General features: G+C 45.3%; 1 protein-coding gene across 1 annotated transcript in view; it reads right to left on the minus strand.

Moving 5' to 3' along the window:
• Positions 1-12,496, minus strand: part of TBL1X (transducin beta like 1 X-linked) — a 199,247-nt gene extending 186,751 nt beyond the window's left edge. Inside the window, exon 1 of the mRNA XM_068425152.1 lies at positions 12,094-12,496. The gene's annotated coding sequence lies outside the window, so the exon portion shown is untranslated. The remainder of the gene's footprint in view (positions 1-12,093) is intronic.
• Positions 12,497-19,373: the final 6,877 nt, after the last annotated feature.

Below are 19,373 nucleotides of genomic sequence, written 5' to 3' on the forward strand. Positions count from 1 at the left end.
GAAAAAAGAACGCATGTACATAGACGCATTACATGGAAAACAGAAAGAGGGACGCGTCGTCAGCTCCTTGAGCCAAAGGTTATCATGCTGGAAACAGAAAATGTAGTTAGTAAAAATATTTTGATTATGTGACTTTCCCTTTGGAATAAACTAGCAAGAAAGAAGGAGGCAAATTTACTTTGTCCTTTTATAGGCAATTCTTGAAGAATGTATAGCAACAGTCATAATTTTCAGTATTTCCAAAAATGTCATATTGTAATTATAAAGTGCTCTTAATCTTTATTCTCGTGCACACACACAAAAAGGTAAAATACGGTTTATTACATCTCAATCTAAGAGATCAACCCATTAGTATTTATTTTTATTGGCAGTGTGCCCAAATACCCCAGATCTGCAAGACTGATAGTGAAAAGGAAAATATTTCAGGCCTCAAAGCGAGCAGATCTATGGTTGCCTGGAATGTGTAAACAGCCAGAGCCTGTTTTACTTCCCACCCCCACCCTCACTACACACACCTCCTCTACCTAACCCCTCCTAACATTAGCAAGGAGTGCTGCTCTCAAGCAGAGAAGAGACCAGAAAGGTAGTAACATCAAATAACAAAATTCCTGACATTTTTAAGATCAAGAATTTCGATTTACTGAAATGCAATGATACCATATAGATGGCTGGAGTCTAAACCAAAACTAGTACTGCATAAGACCCAAAAAAAAAAAAGAAAAGAAAAATCAGTTGAGCAGGCTTGCTATGCGACAGACCCGATACACACAAACTAAGGGAATCCAAATGCTCCTCTCTAGATTATTCTTTGTGCAACTAAAGATCAGCCAGATCTGTGTTCTATCAGAGAATACTGATCACAGCCCTAGAAGAGAATGGATATTTTCACAAAAACCTACACAATATAACAAAACTGATGCCAAAATTTAATGTTGGTATAAATTACCTTCTGTGAAAACACAGATTATTACTTGCATAATGATATCTACACCCACAAAGCAATAAGTCATAAAAATAGATATCATCACATCCTTAAGAAGTTTACAATATAATTAGATCAGTGGTTTTTAATCTCTTTAAAATTTGTGGACCTATAAAGATACCTTGTATAGTGACTTTGAACAGAATGACAATAGACTTGCTTTTTTTTCACCCACAGATCTCTCAAAAAACAGTCTGTGTATCCCCTAGCAGCTTGCAACCCACAATTTGAAACTACAGAATTAGAGAACTGGTAAACACCAGTGCTGTTATTTACCTAGTAGTTTTAGTCTTCAAAAAAAAAAAAAACACAAACAAGAATGTACAAAAAAGAAATAGCAATTAAAACTTCTGAGCAAATGGCTGTGTATGATGGGATGCTCAGAAAACGTGAGAGAATAAAAAGGGAAAACTTGAAAAAAAATATAGTATAGTACAGTCAAACACTGAAATGCAGTTTCATAATGTTGTTTACAAATAACAGGTCACACAGCTCTCATACTTTTCCTTTCTTTTAATTTGACCGTTTTTAGAAATGCATTTGGCTAACATTCAAAAGAACACATCCATAGACTAATGAGGGTAAAATGCTGGCTCAAAGGAGACTCAAGCTAACAGTCTGTCAGTAGAATATTTGCAAACAGTTGAAATCAATAATAATTTCAACCTAACCAAACACAATGCATACAAACAGGAATTAAAAGACTGAGGCAATTGGCAAATACATAAATGATGTTTCAGACCACAGGGCAAACTTTCTCACATACGTTAGCACGTTACATAGGCTGGCAAGACATTTGCTCCACTTGAGACACCAGAGAAATAACCATATGTATTTCCAAAGACAAAAATAACAAGACAATGCTAACAGCATAAATTATTATATATTTACGTAAAATAACTATTTGTAGAACGTTTGAGTCATCAAATGAAAAAAGTTTGAGTCAGAAAATTTATTTTTAAGGTTAGAAAAATAAACTTAATGCTCCTTCTGCGTAATTTTCCTTATCCACTGTTGACAAACACAGAGCAACCACCCCAGAGAAAAACAGAAAATTAAAACAAAACAAATACACCACATCACCAGTACACAGACATACTCATTCTAGGTTTTTTTTTTTTACATTTAGGAGCAGTGAAACATTCATATTTATTTCTATGTCCAGTATCTAATGTGAAGGACAAAGCGTTGCGCTATGCACTGTCAGGTTTCTGCCTTCCAACCACGGCTGCCTGGTTTCGACCCAGCCCGCTGCAGGACTCGCACCTCCAGAAGGCTTTGCTGAGCTGGTGTTAACCAGACGGCTGAGGTAGGCTTGGCCCTGCGGTCTCTACAAAGCAATGAGAGCCAGACTTCTGAGATTCATTGCAGAAAGGATTAGAGCAAGCCCAGCTCCAGCCTCCGGCCAATGTAAAACGCGCAGAGTACGCCTATTGCTGCGTGGGAAGGCTGGCACGTGGTCTCCACAGAGGGTACAGCATTTGTAACCCTTGTGTAAAAGACAAGCATCAGGTGCCAGACCTGACGTGTTGGGTTTCTTATATGACAGGTCACAGTCGGCAGAAAAAGCTTAGTTTTGAGACTATACGTGACCTAGACAGGCAGCGACAAGAGTGTCCTGCCACTGCTCACCAGTTGCTGCTGCTAGAGCTTCTTAGACCTTTTTGATGTGAGTTGGCCTGAAAAACTAAGGGCACTTGACTGAAAAAAGTCACAGTTTCCAACCATCCATCTAAGCCGGTCTCTTTTCAATGTCTGTGTTTGCAGCCTCAAATTGCTAAGTCTTACACTTTATACTGCAAAATACTAAGCCTAAGTAAATTTCAACACAGCCAACACAGCTCCTGCACATTCTGAAGAAACTGAGCTCTAAATCTCGATGTCATGTTTGTCGGCTGCAGAAACTTCAAAGAACATTGTGAGGATTCAGATAAGAATGGTATTCAAAATAGATCATGGAAGTTATGCCATACAGAGAAAGACTACTTATGTGGGCTACGGGAAAGGAGAGGGACACCATAACCCCTGTTTCATTACAAGAACACTGACTGTCGGGACTCAAGCTAAAATCACTCACGTTATTCGTCGCTTCAAAAAAGGCTGAGAAATGTTTACTTAATCAGTCAAGAATCTGTGCTGCCATCATATAAGGCCTGATCCTAGAAGTCTCCTGCACAAGCCAAATATGTTTTTGCAGTATCAGGCCATAGCTATAACAGGATTTGTTGAATGTTCAGAACACAAATGTATCGTCAACTCTGCCCTTGCTGCTGTTACCCGTGTGTCGTGGAGCTGACAGGAAGAAAAACTATGAAACACAGAAAATATCCATTAAAATGAAACCTCTTAAACTTCACTGGAAACTCCAATAGTCTTCATTGGGAGGAGGTCAGATTAAAAAAAAAAAAAAAAGTATAAAAGCAATTACAAAAAGGTTGGAAAAACCCAACAGAGTCTTGTTCAGAGGCAATCTAATACCCTAAATCCAACTCTGTTAGTCAAGAAACTAACTTACAGATTAACAGAAGATTAACAAATCAAAGCAATCATTACTTCTAACTCTAAACTGATGACCAAAAGAGAGAGAAAACTTTTTTTTTGTAATTTTCTTTTGATACTGTGCTGTCCTAATTTATAATTTGACGGAAAACGGGATTGCACTTTAGTAAGTAGAATTTTATATTCACACTTTTTAATAAACTAGTAACACAATAAATTGACAATGTGTTCTGATCTTTAAAATTCTTCAAAACTAGTCATTAATCAAATCTTCATAGTAGTTCTGTAGGATGGTAGGCACATAAATCATTTACATTCCACTATAAATGGAATGTAAATGATTTATCCAGCTACGGAAAGGAGTGCCCTACCAACTGCCTCGTAAAGATGTTAATATTCAAATTTACCTTAAAAAAAAAAGGAAAATGTTGCACTTCAAAATAATCTCATGGCAATACAAATATAGAAGCAAACAACTACAAAAGTATTCACTGTAATTATCTGAACAGTTTTTAAATATATACAGGTCACTATATCTTTAGTAAGAGGAAATTAAATTTCTTTCACACTGGACTCCATGTACATAAACACCTGCTATGCACAATGAACCTTATCTACAAAGCGACCATTCACTGAGTATGATCAAACTGACAATGTACAATTGCATTTAACATGTTGCCATTAGAGTACACAGAACTCTTCCCTGTTCCAAGCGGATTTTTACCCCAAAATATATGCTGTTGGCAATGTAATAGATACCATGAAGAATATATTGTTTATCCTAAGAAAAATTTAAAATAAAAAATTTAATCCAGCAGTGAGCACATATGCATACAAACATGCAAAACATTAGAAAAACTAGTCGCACACAAAGAGCCATTGCTGTAACCGCAAAATAGCACTAACATATTAGAAAATACCCACATACCATATTGCCATCGTAACACTGAAGAAGCGCACAGGAATAAGTGTTTTGAAGGCACGTCAACTCAGCCAAGGAAAGAAACACAGTTCAGAAAATTCCTAAAAAACTTTCGTTGGCCGCTTGATGGTCAGCAGATTAAAACCAGCGGAGCCTCGCTGTTGAGGTAACCTGCTCCCACTCTTCTTTCTCCTTCTTGCAAATTGTCCGTCGGGGCCTAAACTACATTCTATTTTTTACCTAACCTCTACCCAGCATTGCCAGACTAGGTAATAAAGTTACGATGGTGGTCTCCCACAAAAGTTGACTTCATTCATCAGCAGTGATAGTAATCATTATGTTAATGCTTTAGTAAATTTGAGCTGTATGTAATAAACAGGTTCTTTCCTTCCACTCTAATATCGTATTTAGGGCCATCCTTTCAGCTTGCCTTATGTTTTTTTCCAAGCACATAAAATCCTGTGAGAATGAAGCTGGATGAATTTTTACGATACACTGTCATGCACCACTTTTAAACTAATTGGCTCATTTAAATTAACTGGTTATGTAAGATACTTATTGATACAAGCAGAAGTATCCGAGCCGCACGTGTTTGGGTTTTTTAATATAAAAACAGATTCCTACAAATACAAATGAGCATTGTTAATGAGTTATGACACTATCAACCCAAAAAAACAGTAATAGTCAAAATGGAAATAAAAAAACCCTTGACTGCCTTTCACAGAATGGCACAAAATCTGTGTCTTGTGAACACCATGCAATGTTTTAAAAATGTACCTGCTTCTGCTCTTTACTTTCATTTTTGAGAACTGGGATAACAAAGAAGATGTGTTCCTCATCAGGATAATCCTCAGGCCTGCCTTTTAACTGTGCCTTCCAGATTACATTATTTTAGCTTAAAAGTCAACAAACTAAAAAGTAAACTATATTAACTAAATAAAACTATGGAAGCTCTTACATTAAAAAAGGATAAAATTCAATCCAAGCAGCAAAAAAAAAATCAGCAAAGTTAAGCTACAAGGAGAGAGCTGAACGCATATAATTTGCAGCATTGCTAATACCTTCTGAGAAAATTAGAAAAGATTTGGTGTGTTGCAATCAATTCTGTAACCAAATTAATTCCTAGAGGTCTAATTCATGTGTGCATGTAAATGGGCATGAGAAGAGTTAAATTTGTTTTGTGACTGTAAAAAGCACCAGACAGATATCCTTGGAAACTAATCCCCACAATATGAACAGGCACTCTCTGTGCCTGGATTCTCTGTCCTACCCCGTCAGCAAAGCTCGACCCTACCTGTGGAGAATGCTAGGGAAGAGGGTAATTACACCTCGATCTCTCTGTTGAGATCAGGATTTAAATTACACTTCCAAGAGCAACCAAAAACTAAACAGAATTAAAAAAAAAAAAAAGGATGGAAAAACGAAGAGATCGTAATTCTGAAGTCTGATTGCATCCCTCAATCACATACGGTACCCCAGTTGCCGCCTCCCGGTCCCACCACGCTCAGTCAGAGGTACAAGCACAGCATCCACTCCTGACTCTGCCACATCTCAGCAAGCACGCAATTAAAGGGCGCTGCACCTCTGCCTTCTCCCAAAGCCTGACATCCAGCCAGGCCCAGTCTTACACTCATTTCGCTGGCTCTGCACCAGACGGAAGCCTTAGCAAACCCCAGTTCAGGGTTTGAGAGCCTCTCCATTGCACTCCAGCACTGTTCTCCAACCTTAGGGTGACTCCTTTTTTCTCCAAAGCTACTTTTCGGACTACCTTAAGGCTATCTACATACGTATATGTACATGCGCACGCACACACCTAGGGCAATTAGTGTAGTTCCTTTCAAACAATTAATATTTGTGAAACTGATTACTGGTCAACAATCCCAACTGAGACTATGTGCAAACAAAAGTCTTAATACTAACGGGTCTCTGGACGCGCACCTATCCTCTGCCAGTAGCAACTAGACTAAACCCACTGGCACAGACAACAAGTAACCTGTAGCTGCTAAATGACACTGAAACTATCACATGGTTATAACAATTTCTAATTGTCAGTTAATATACACGGATTTGCAAAAAATCAGTATTTTTACTTCACTTTACAAAAATCTCATGGATGTATTAATGGTACACTGTGAAGGTCAATTCTTTTGGAAGAACATCTTTCCAAGGATTTTGCTGTAGGCTACAGGGTTGTGTTCAAACTGGCACAAACTCATCAGTGGACACTTCTAAGCATGAAACACAAGCTGTATACATGTTAATCACAACAATGCAACAGCCTCCTTCCAGCGGTGCTATTTTAACATGATTATTCTATCTAGAAATATAAACCGTAAATAGTTGGCTTCACTTTTGAGGTACGGAGAATATTCTGCAGAGTCTCCATTCAATGGTAGAGGATTAATAAAGAGCTAAGAGTGCTACACAGCAAAATACAGCAGAAGCCACAGTTGTACACCCAGTGCAGTTTGTTGCCTTCAAAAAGGAGCACAACAAGTGTATCATTCTGCAGCATGACAAAGGGAATCTATCCACCAAAAGAAAATCCTCTTTGTTTTCTTGAAGACAATGTCAAAGGATATTTTCCAAGTATTTTTAATGCCTAAGGGAAAAACGTTGCTTCTTTGCTGTATCAATAATTTATTGCAGGTATGGGAAAGCTGTGTTTCAATTGGATAAAAAAAAAATAAAATCACATTTGATGTTACCACATCATTCCACCTAACAAAATTACAATTTCATGTGAGAAAATGAATTCTAAACCCACTAGATAGTAGTAAAGGTTAAACGGTAACTAAGAATTAGGAGATCAAATGAAATTTAGGTCAGTAAATGCAATCACATTTTGAATGGCAGTGGAGCAATGTAGAGAGTAACCGTTACATATTAATGGAGAACACTGCTTTTTAAAAAGCCTTGCTTCACCCTCCAATGGCAAAGAGAGTCAATAAAACTCAGCACTTAATTACACGAAAGTATTTTGATGCGTGTGTATACATATAATTATTACACCTTATTAGTGCTACTCGTCTGTTCATAAATAGGCCACAAGTCGTGTCATCTAAGCACCAAGAGGCACTGTTTTGTCCATGTGTTTAGTGTAACTTCTCACAGCAAATAAGTAAGATTCAACACCCAAGCCAAATGGTATTTATCCAATGCACTTAGCAAAAATATTAAAATAATTGCTTCTTCATACTACAGTACTATTATCATGATTTTATACTGAATGGATACCATAGGGTTCCTGGCATAAAATTCTGTTATAACTTCATATAAAATTATGGATCTCTACATGCACTCTAATTTAAATAGCACAAGCAGGCATGCGTTGACTGTCCGTACTACAAATACAGAAGGTCCAGAAATGGGGTTAAACGCTGTGATGCCCCTTTTATTGCATAAAGTCAACAACATGATAAAAATGGAAACCAAATCATCAGATGCCACCTAACCCCAAGCCTCTTTTCCTACTGCAGTCATACCAGTAACCCAGAGTAAAGAAAGGGACTGGTGGCTGGGCCCTGGACAGAGGATTACAGAGGCAAATACAGACTGCATGTATGCCCATATACTCTTCTCTCCTTGCACAAATCCAATACCTGCTGCTAGAGTCCAGTATTTTTAAAGCATCAATATCACTTAAAACTAAATACAAACATGCACAAGATAAGCGATGCAAGATGCCTGTGCTCCTTAACCTTCAAAACCAGACATGTATCCCTAGTTAAACTTGCTTTCAGTCAAGCTTGCAGAAGCTATTTTTTATATTTCTATTTAATTACTAAAAATTAGTAACTATTATTTATAAATCTCTGCCTAGGATAACATCTCTACACAAGAAGAAAGCTGGCAAGAAATTATGACCTTGTCTTATGAAATTGAACATTCTGCTTTGATTCCGCCTAGTTTTTGCACAGTCCTAACTTCAGGGGGCTGCTTGTGTTTGCAAAACAAAATACCGTCAGTCATTCTTAAATGAAATTCCATTATATTAATGGCCAGACTGACACACACACAAAAAAAAAACAACGTTAAAATATTCTCTTGTCTACCAAAGAAAAGAAAAATAACCTAAATCCTATTTTTCCCCTTTGGACATTTGTTTCAGTATCATTAAAATGACAGATTTTGTACTGACAGGAAGGCTGCTATTCCTATGTAGAGCCGTAGTTCCAATGTTTTTGTTTAATTTCAACCAACTTGTCCAAGTAGGCCATTTGGTAGAAACCTATAAATGGCACCCAGGGGGTCTGGGTTCTCGCTGTAAAGAGGTCAGCTATTTCCTCCTAACTAAAAATAGGCAAGAGGAGGGAGGGGAAGAGGGAATGGAGTTTAATTTAGCAGCTGAAAAAGAGTTTACAAAATTACTTCCATCTTGCCTCATAATGAAGATTATGAAAAAAAAAAAGGAATCCACTCTCAAGAGTTACAAAACCTTCATCGTTTCATTGGCACGCTGGTGTACATAATCTAAAATACTAGAAATTAAAAGAGTAATAATAACGAGAATGCATGTTACGGTTCACACATCGCGAAGGCAAAGGTATGCCTGCACCCTCCCTGCGCAGAGCAGCCCGACTTACGGGCAGCAGTGCTGCCAGGTGTTAACAACTCTCCTCTCTCCTACCAGCCAAGGTCACGCTGCTGTCCCGCATATAAGGCACTACAATCCGCTGCTGTTCCCATGAGTCAGTTTTTCCCACCATTTACCCTCCTGGCTTTTTGTCTCCCTCACTTACTCACATTACAACCTTTTCAGAGCAAGAACCATCATCTACGGTATTCCCAAAATGGCCCCGATTTGCATGGGGGCCCCTTGGCACTACTAAAATATAAACAACATTGGTTCAATATGGACTACAGCGTTAATTCCAACACTGGACTCTAACACAAGCCAACAGAAAACAGCAAGAGCCGATGGCACCGAAGCACGCACCTGTGCCACCTACAGCCACGGCCAGGCTACAGCCCCGGGATGGGTTTTCCAGTCTCATCTCCACGAGGAACCGAATGGGCATACAGCTAAATCCTAAGCGTATCGCACTGCTGACTTAGCTACTGAGAAACAACATCCCATTCGCACTGAAGGACATTCTCCTCCGCTCCTTCCAAGCTCAGGGCTGCTGGCCTTTAATGCCTGCCACCGCCGGAGCAGCCTCCGTTGGGGAGGCTCTTCCAGGAGGCTCGGCACATTACACGCACTCAAACGGACAGCAGGTCTGCTTCTGGCCCCGTCGCCACGGACATGGGAAAGGCCCATCTGTAAATAAACGGGAAGACCAAAACTGGACAAACTGGCAGAGCAGAAGCCTTACAATTCCGGGCGCAGACATGTCCCCCTTCCCTACCAAGGATTCAGTTTATTTTTGCTCTTTCGATACTCGTATTGTTGAGCACAGAGGATACGTGCCACCCACTGAAAGGGAGAACATGTAGCAGAACTCACAGCAGCGGCATGGCAGAGGAATTACCTTACCTAATGGGGCGGGGGAAGGGCAGAGGACGTATTTGGGTAGCAAGTTATCTGCAGAGGGGTTTTTTTTTGTCCTATGAGACTTGGACAGTTGTGTAGTTGCCAGTGTGGACATGTATGTGCAATTTTTAATCCTCGTTGCTTCTGAAACACACTTTTCATTTTAGGGGGAGAAAAAAGCACCTTGGTTGTTGCTTAGCTCACTGAAGGTGTTAAACTGAGATGACTACAGCAGCTCTGCTCAAATCTCCACCAGTTTTACCATTATTGCATGGAGCCCAAGAAAGGTTTAATGTATTTTTAATGTGATAGCACGCCCCCCCCCCTCGCTTCCCTTTTTCCTCCCACCCCCTCTACAAACCTTCTGTGGGAAAGCTTCCCTTTTTTACTATCACTGTCGTTGAGATATTGCAATTATCATCTGTAATTGTTTAAAAAAAAAAACCAACCCCAAAACAATGCTGAAGCACACTAGGACAATCCTGCTCTCCTGCCAACATCATCTGCTATCACAGAATGCATGTATTTGCTCCAAAACCTGCCCAGTGTCTCTGTATTTGACAGTACACTGACTGTAGGACAGGAAGAGGCCTAAATCCAGCATGTGCAGCCACATGGTAAGCAAGGTGTGTTAGGTTAAATCTTGTACATGCCACATGAGCAGTGTCAGTTAAAGAATTACTAATAAACGGGCTAAGGAAGAAGGATATGACATTATATTTGTCACGAGGAAAGACCTTGTATTTAGTACCTACAATCAGATTTCCCTCCCGCGCAATATATTTGTTTTCATACTACTAACCTAAAATGCCAGTCTTGAAATTTTAATTTTACACTCCATTTTATTCAAATCGTCACTTGAGGAACGCTCTTTTCAATGGAGCGTTCTCAGTTTTCTGCAACATTATGCTGCAATATTTTCTTTTTTCTGCGAAACACTCAACGCGCTCTGCCAAGCACACCAGCTCCCCTCCCCCACCGACACACATATATACACTTCAACACTTGTGCGTCAAGAAAGCGAAAACGCCGTACGGATCTTCGTGGAGAACAGCGAGGGACATGTTAAGGCAACATAAAGGAAAGCCTTCATTCAGTCTAAACACCGACTTTGAGAAATTAATATGCAAGCCTAACTTTTAGGGTGTGGCTTTGTGGGTTTTCCCCCCCTTTCTGTGCCGTGCAGGATGTCTGCCCGAGAACCCAACAACATCTCATTAAACAGGTCAAGGGTCATTCGCTTTACATCACACCACGCCAATATTTACCCGCGCACCGCACCGGCACATCGAGACCAACCGCGGAGATTGCACCAGCGCCACAAAACGGGGCACGGGCTGGCCGAGGTGACAGCAGCCCAGGGAAAGGTGCCCACCGGCCTCCCGCCCCCCCCCGGGAGCCCCGCAACCCGGAGGGAACCGCACCGAGCCCGGCCACGCTGGCCTGGAACAAACCGGTGTGCAACAGGTCTGCAGCGCCCAGCCCTCCCGGGGGGCTCCCCCGCCGCCCCCTCCAGCACCCGCACCGCCGCTAACGGGGCTGGCAGCAGCGTATAGCACCGGGGGCATGGGGGGGACGGCGGGGGGGGATTAACTTGTTTACCTACTTGGAAGTAAACTTGGATGCAGGGGAGCGATCGGCCCCTCCGCCCGCTGCTGATTCAAGCCCTGGCGATGAATGGGATCCCCTCCCCCACCCAGGCTCTGCAAACTCCACACTTGAGCGTGAATACCTCGCATTTCCACCCCCCACCCCCACCCCGAGCATTTCTCCTTTTTTTTCTTTTTAAATAAAAAAATACATTAAAATACTATCACCTCAGAAGTAGGGAGCGGCTCCAAAAACTGCCCTCCCATCCCCCCCGGGGTCGGTCTGCTCGCGGGCAGATGGAAGCACAGCCGCCAGCCCCACACAAGCCCCCGCAAAAAAAAAACCAAACAAACCCAAAAGAGACCCCCAAAAACGCCTGGGTTCAAAAAACTTCGTCGTAACAGGCAGCGGCTGAGCGACCCCCCGGGCGGGTCAGCCCGCCGAGCCAGGGCAGGCTGGGGGCGGCGGGCCGCGGCCCCGGGCTGGGCTCGGGGGGCTGCGCCGGGGAAGGACGTTTGTCACCTCGGCGCGCGTAAGAGAGGCGAAAGAAAAAAAAAAAAAAGAAGAAGAAGAAAAAAAAAAAAACAGGGTCCCCAGGATGAATAATCCGCCTTGGAAACTCACCTCGCTCAGCGGGCGTTAAAGGCACAGCTCCCGCTCCCGCGGGCGGCGGGGGAAAGCCTCAACTTCTGCGGGCGGCGCTGGCGGAGACTTTCCCCTCACTTGCCGCGCATGGTGCAACTCCTCTTCCCCCGGGGTCCCGGCCAGCCTGCGAGGAGACTGTAAATCCCCCCTCGCCGCCGCCGCCGCCGCACACGCCTCCTCCTCCCCCTCCGCGCGCACGGGCGGCACAAGGAAGTCCCGGAGAGTGGGAAGGGGAAAACGGAAAGTTTTGGGGCGGAATGGCGGTCAGGAGGTGCCGCCGCTCGGCGCGGATCCGCTGGCGGTTGGAGGGGGGGTGTAAACGGCTGGCGGGGCCGGTGCGGGCGCGCGGCGGCGGCGGGAGCGGCGCTGAGGGGAGCCGGCCGCGCCCGGGGCCCGGCCGCCGCCGCCGCCACCGCCGGGCGGGAGGGGAGGGCGGGGGAACGGGGGGGAGCACCGGGGGGCGAGCGGCGGAGCCCGGCGGGGTGAGGAGGGCCGGGGCGGGGGGCGAGCCTCCCCGGCGCCCCCCACTTCCCTCAGGCGCACACAGAGACACGCAAAACTCCAGGCAGCGCGGGTGTCCCCCGGCGCCGCCACCGCCCCCCCAGGGTGCCCTGGGGTGACTCGCTGCCACGCGGTGTTTTCGGTATTGTTGTGCTTCGACACCCCGCGCCCTCCCGGCACGGAAACCCAGCGACAAACCCAGCACGCTGCCACCCCCCCACGCACACGGAGGACAACCTCCGCCCCCCCACGCTCCGCCGAGGAGCGCGGCGTTAACCTGGTGCCCGCCCGGCGGCCGGGGACACGCGGTGCCCGCCGCTGCCCTCCCCCACGCGCGTACAGCGCCCGCAGCCGCCCCTCGCATGCGCTCCCGCCGGCGGCTGGCGGCGGTTATTGCCGTTATTATTATTATTATTATTAAGTTTGAGGCCGGTGGAGGTGCACGGAGAGGTGCATCCCATCCGGCTCGGCTCTGCAGAGGCCGGCCGACATAGAGGCGCATTGTCTTGAGCCCTCACGCAGATAAACAGGAGGAACGCATCACTACTATTATTATTATTGTTATTGTTATTATTATTATTATTATTACGTTTTGATTTGCACACCAAAGTGGGCAGGGTCCGCGCGGGCCACGCTCCCCGGGGCCACGCTCGGCTCCCCGGGCCGGCCCGGCGCTGGGTGACAGCGGCGGCAGCGCACCGGGTGCTCTCCCCCTCCCCGCCGCTGCGCGCCACCGGGAGCGACGCCCCCCGCTCCTCTCCCTGGGCCGGCGGCGGTGCGGGAGCCGGGCGGCGGGCAGCAGCGTCCCGCAGCGCGGGGGGAAGGCGGGCTGACGCGGCCTCCATAGCCGTGAATCAGCAGAAACGGGCTGTGCGGCTCGGCGGTGGAAACGCAACACCCGCGGGCACAAACGCTGCCGCTCTTCAGCCTCCAGCGCGCCCGTCCTGCCCACCCCCCACGGGTCCCCTTGTCGTCTCCCCCCCACTCCGCTCCGGGCGGATGATGCAACGCGGCTCCATGTGCTTCCCCTCCCCCGCGCCGGTCTCCTATGTTTTTTTTTCCGCCTGGCAGGTCACCCGGCGGCGGATTGATTCTCCTTTCGCCCTGCTCGGTCACTCGGGGCTGGAAAGTAAATAACACGCTGACATCATTACCGCGCTCCGCAGGGCCCCGCCGCGCGCAGCCCGTACCGCGCCGCCGCGAGTAGCTGCGCACGCGAAACCCCCGACGCACCGGCACCGGGACCGCTCCCCAGCCCCCGCCGACCCCCAGCACGGCGGGGGCCGGTGCCGCCCCCCGCCCCGGGCTCGGCTCGTACCTCCGCAACGCCGGAGCGGGGTCCGGCTGGACGCAGGGGGCCGCCGCGCTTTTTTGGGTGGTCGCGGCCCCGCGACCCCCCCCTCGCGCAGCCCCGAAAGCCACATTTATTATTGGGGTTTTTTTCCAAATGCCCTTTCCACTTGTTTTTTCTTTTACTGTTTCATTTTGACATTAAAGGGAATTTCATGCTCGTTGTCCGTTTAGCCCAAAGCATGCGTATGTGCTGTCACCGAGGGTCCTTACGGAAAGCCATGATGTCATCCCAGGCAGCACAACAAAGACCGTCGCTACACACGTCCGTGTAGGTGCCGAAACGAGAACTCTCAAACACCGGGAAACGTTTCTGCGGGCTCCTGTGGTTCACTGCCATGTTCGGAGCCTACAGATCGCAGCACAAGGCCGTCAGCGCTTACACAGACGTCTCAGCAAATGTCTCCTGGTCTAAATAAGCTCCCATTCGACTTTACTTTTTTTCAAAAGCAAAACCTGCATTAGGTTTTATTACTTAACAGTGTAAACAAACAAAACCCCCTCCAGATTCACGGCGAGATGGCACTGAATTTTTAGTTCTCGTGCTTTTCATTCGCTTGCCTGTTTTTTTAAGTCCTATGGGCTTACAAGTGAGGTAAACTCGTCGGAAAATGGTCCCAAATCAAGACTTGCGTAGCTCCCAAGGCTTGGTTGTCCAGCAAGGAGCCTGGGACCGTTCCCGCTCCTTCTGTCTCCTGCAGAGAGCGATGAAGCTCTCGCCCTCTCCGTTAGGCCCGGCCCTTGCCACCCAGCCTGGCTGGGCTGGCTCCGCACCGGGAGCGCGTGGCCGCAGCACAGGAGGGCTGTGTGGCGGGGCTGCACGGGGCAGAGAGATGCCCTCGGCAGCAGGCTCTGTTGAGGGGAAGCGTTACAGGTTCATCCCGGCGCAGCCTTCTGAGACGTGTGTTTGATTTTCCGCTGCTGAGGAGCAGCACATGCTCATTCTACCCTGCCTGGAAGCTTTGGCCATATACCCACAGCGTTCAAACCTCAGGCTCAGGAAGCCACCAGGTCCCAGCTGGGCACCTGGCCAGCTTGTCCCAGGCTGGCCAGAGCCTGGCCATGTGCCTTTCTGCTGAGCGGGCAAGGAAGGACGGGGTGGTGGGGAACTGAAGGCGTTGTGGTGGCAGGGAAATTAAATTGCAACCTCACACGGATACCATGAAGTGACTTTTACTCTTTTCGGGCACAACGGGCACAACCGCTGCCCGTTACCAGCGCAGCGTAAGTCCTGCAGGAAGCGGGAGGAGCAGACGAGGGCAAGTCTGAAGGGCTATGGCTGACCACCTCTCCTCGCTTTCTGAACCGCTTCTTATGCCGGTCCAAAGCGCCTGTACGTAGCTGTGTCTGAGCGGCGGCAATGGCAGGCATGGTCTTAGCTACGCCAGGAAGCCAGGCAGGCTGCAGCTAGCCCTCAGGGAGACGAGGTTAAATATTGATGTAATGCTTGCCGAGAACTTAAAATGAAGCCTCTCGAGGAAGGCGCTTTTTTCAAGCTATACTTGGCTACAGGGAGCAGCACAGAACCCATAAGAAAGACTTGGGTTTTTTCAATTAAAATTAAAAAAAAAAAACAATGATAAAGTGACGGTAGGGTAAAATATAGAAGAGTGAATGGCTGCTCTGGCTAGTACGATAATTTTGGCCTTTGTGTATCAGAAGACCCCAAAGCAACCACGTATAAAAGAAATCCCCGGGTTTTTAAAAGTCTTATTTTTTTCGGTTTCATAACTCGTGACGCAGCCACAGCGATCGGTGGCAGCCATGCTGCGGCCCTGCAGCTGCAAACGAAGGAAGCCAGAGCTGTGGTTTCTTACCCTCATTAAAATGGAAACCCAAACCTGAAACAATCAGAGTCAAGGGCTAGCAGGGTTGGCCTACTGTGGAGATAATGGGATCAGAAGACGAAATATTTTGCATTTTAAAAGATGAAAGCCATTGTTATTTTTCTAGTGCTTCATCATCGTATGTTGTGTTGGTAACTGTTTCTAACTATGTTTTCCCCACACACTATGTCTTTCTGCTCTCTGACTATGCAGATAAAAGTAAGTTCTCTTGAATAAGTGAATAATTCAAGAACAAATAATCAGTTCTACTTTTATGTAGCTGTAGTTAAATAATTCTCCTCACAAAAAAAGTCTGAAATACAGATTAATTATTTACTCCTGTTATGATCTATAAAAAATGTGGATCTGCTAATTAAGATTTTAAGAGAATTAATATACCAACTTTTGATACGATAGTGAAAACTGAACTGGTGTTTTAACTTGAATAGAGGCCTCGACTATTTGGATACAGCTGCAGTATGCAATTCTTACATTGCAATATGTAGATATTCTATAAGCTGAAATGTGACTTGGTAGGCACTAGTTCTGCAACACTTAGAAATATGTTAAACATAAATGCGTGGCATTCCTATTATGAGTTGCTCCACCAGACAATTCGTGGTGGGAAAGTAAAGACTTTTAGCACATTATTATTATTACTATTATTATTATTTAACACATCTGCAGTGGCAAGCTTTGATTTCTATTTTGTGAGCATCTTCACAGTATTTGATATTTTTCAGATAAATGTTCTCATGGAGTCACTCATGTGAGCAACTGCTCCGCAGCATCAAAAAATGGTTTCTCATTTAGCCACTTGTTAATACCAAGAGTTTCAACTTTAGAAGGAAATTCTCTTTGACTAAGATATTTTCAGGAACTGAGACCACCGCTGGTATTTTTTTTCATCACATATTACTTCATTGATATCTTTGGACTAGACTGAAAGCTTTTGCTTAACTCATGAGCACTTGTGCAAGCAGACCTCTTGAGTAAAACAATATTATCAAAAAGCAAAAAGCAAAGTGGGCGACCTCGTCTCAAAGTTTTGGAAAGCAAAACTGTCAAATATGTTTTGATTTTGCAAAGCAAACATGGGCCGATCCTTTTTCTGTCCTTTCTACCCTTTTTCTCTCCACAGTTTGCTTCATGTGGCTTGTAATACCTGCACTTTCTAGTGATGTTTTTTCATCCACCTTTTTGAGATGTGAAGATATAGATTCCTTGGGCTCTAACAGGAATTCGATCTAATGTAATAGGAATCTAATTGTTTCTGATAAGAATTTTGATGCTATTACGCTGTTGCAGAAGTTGCAAACTGGGACGTGCTATTCATAGTTTCTTCCCTGTGCCATTATATAATCAATGCACATCTGCTGCTGCTCAGGGACTCTGCTGATCAGGTAAGTGTTACACCGAGTGCATTTTTGCTTCTTTATATAAGATGATAAGAACTTATTCAGTGATTCTTCCAAAGTGCAGTTGCAAAAACCTAAATAAGTTAGGGAAACCTCCTATTACTATATGGAAGATATTGTTTGGTATGTGGAACACGTGTAATTGTTATTACTTAAGGTAAAATAAATCAGAAACTTTGATGTATGTAATCTACACTCCTCTGATCTATTTATTGGGCTGACACAAAGGACCAAGCTAGATATATGGGTCCCTTAGGATCCTCAGATGGAACAGAGATTTTTTTATGCTGCTCTAATTTACTCTTAGAGACAGTTTGGCCTCCTGCCAGTCTGGGATAGAAAGAAGAGGGAGGTGATCATCTCTTTCCTTGTCTTCCCTCACCCACACAGTGTTGCACGTCCCCAGCTGCGCTGAATTAACGCCTGGGACAGCTCATGATTTCAAGCCTTTTTTCCTCCCATGAAAGATTTTAGAAGAGAAAGTGGTTCTACCTAGGAGCTGGCTGCAGAGGGTGAGACACCTAGAGAATTAGCGGGACCAGATCTCCTGCGGAGAAGCCAGACAAGCAGAGGTTGTGCTATGGGTGTGAGAGATGTCAGCCATGTATCATCCCCCTTAGTTGCTCAGGTATTCTGGAGGTATACGAGTCCTAAGCGTTGTGACAGTGCTGTCAGATGTTTCCCTTTGTCCTGTGAGGATAATCTCAACCTCTGGGGCCAGCAGCAGGAGCAGCCTGGCTAGCATACTTCTCGAAGTAGCTAAAGCGAGGTGGAAACCGGGAGCCTACCCCTGGAGAAGACCTAATCTTCCCAAAGAGAAGAGTTCTTGTTAATACGGATTATAAAAAGACCCCAGTGGGGACTTCATCAGGAAAGCCTCAAGGAGAGCCCAGTCCCTTGCACAAGGAGCGCACATGCAGAGCAAGCAAACAAGAGTTACATGGAACAAGACATGTCTATGTCTAGATAAGCAAGTAGCTCGGCACAAGTGGGTAAGATGAAACAGTGGTTGTAGGGACCAAACATCTACATCGCACCAACATCAGCCTCCAGATGCCTCGGGGCTGGGGGTGTCTAGCCCCAGGCTGGTCCCACAGGCAGTGGTCGGCTGGAACACCTTGGACACGCTCCTGAGGTGTGCCGGTTGGGTTTGTTTCACCTAAAGGGAAAGCAGTTCTCATGCTCAGAAGCTGCTCTGCTCTGCGCACCAAAGCACAGCACATGGGGACAGTCAGGAGAGCCCTTTCAGAAGTGCACTCCTGATTCAGACTCAGACTGGTGTAGATGCAGTCTGCGATAGTTCCCTGTTTCTATTGACATTGCATTGTATAGTATTTCACACTTTAAAAGGTTCCTCTTAGTTCAGTGGGATTACTCAGGATTTAAAGAACGATTCACTGTTGGAAAATGCAAGACATATGGATTGTTTCCCTTGCCAAATGCAAAATTTTTGGTTCAAGAATTCTAAAATGGCTTTTCTTTACACAATCTCTATGGCTACTGAAGCGCGCAAGGTATGCTGTATCATTTCTAGATGCAAGCTGCCAGTTTGGGGAACAATGAATAGAGGGTTTCTAAAGAAACTCATATACATTATGCTAGTGCTGGCAGAAAACTAACCTGACTGGGAGCACCTTGTGTGATGCTACAGCCAAAAGTGCTGCTGTGAGTTCTGGGTACACAGAAAGGGACATGTGGGGAAGGAGAACAGAGGTTGCACTACCTCTCTGCTTGGCTCTGGTGGTGTGGCTACTACTGAAGTAGTCCCATTCAATTATCTGCACTTCAAGAAGGGTGATGATAAATTGGAGGGACTGCAGAGAAGAGTGCTGATGATAACGAAAGGGTTGGAAAATGGCTTATTTTTAAAGATAGCGATCTCTTTAACTTATCGGTGAAGTAACTCAACCCTCTAGAAGAACCAATGTGTGGGAAAAGAGCTCGCAGAGGACTCCTCAATCTTATCACGAAAAGGTAGGGAGAGCTACAGCTCGAAGTTACAAAGTAGCAGGTTTTTAAGGACAGAGAAAATTCACCAGTGAAACAACTGGTGTGGATATTCTTTAGCCGGAATATTAAATCAAGCACTGCTACTCTGTTTCAAGAGGCACCAAGAAGCCCCATGGCCCATGTTAGGACGTTAGATGCGCAGAGTAAACTGTCG

Source organism: Nyctibius grandis, chromosome 2, assembly GCF_013368605.1.
Source record: "Nyctibius grandis isolate bNycGra1 chromosome 2, bNycGra1.pri, whole genome shotgun sequence".
In the NCBI taxonomy this organism is placed as follows: Eukaryota; Metazoa; Chordata; class Aves; order Nyctibiiformes; family Nyctibiidae; genus Nyctibius; species Nyctibius grandis.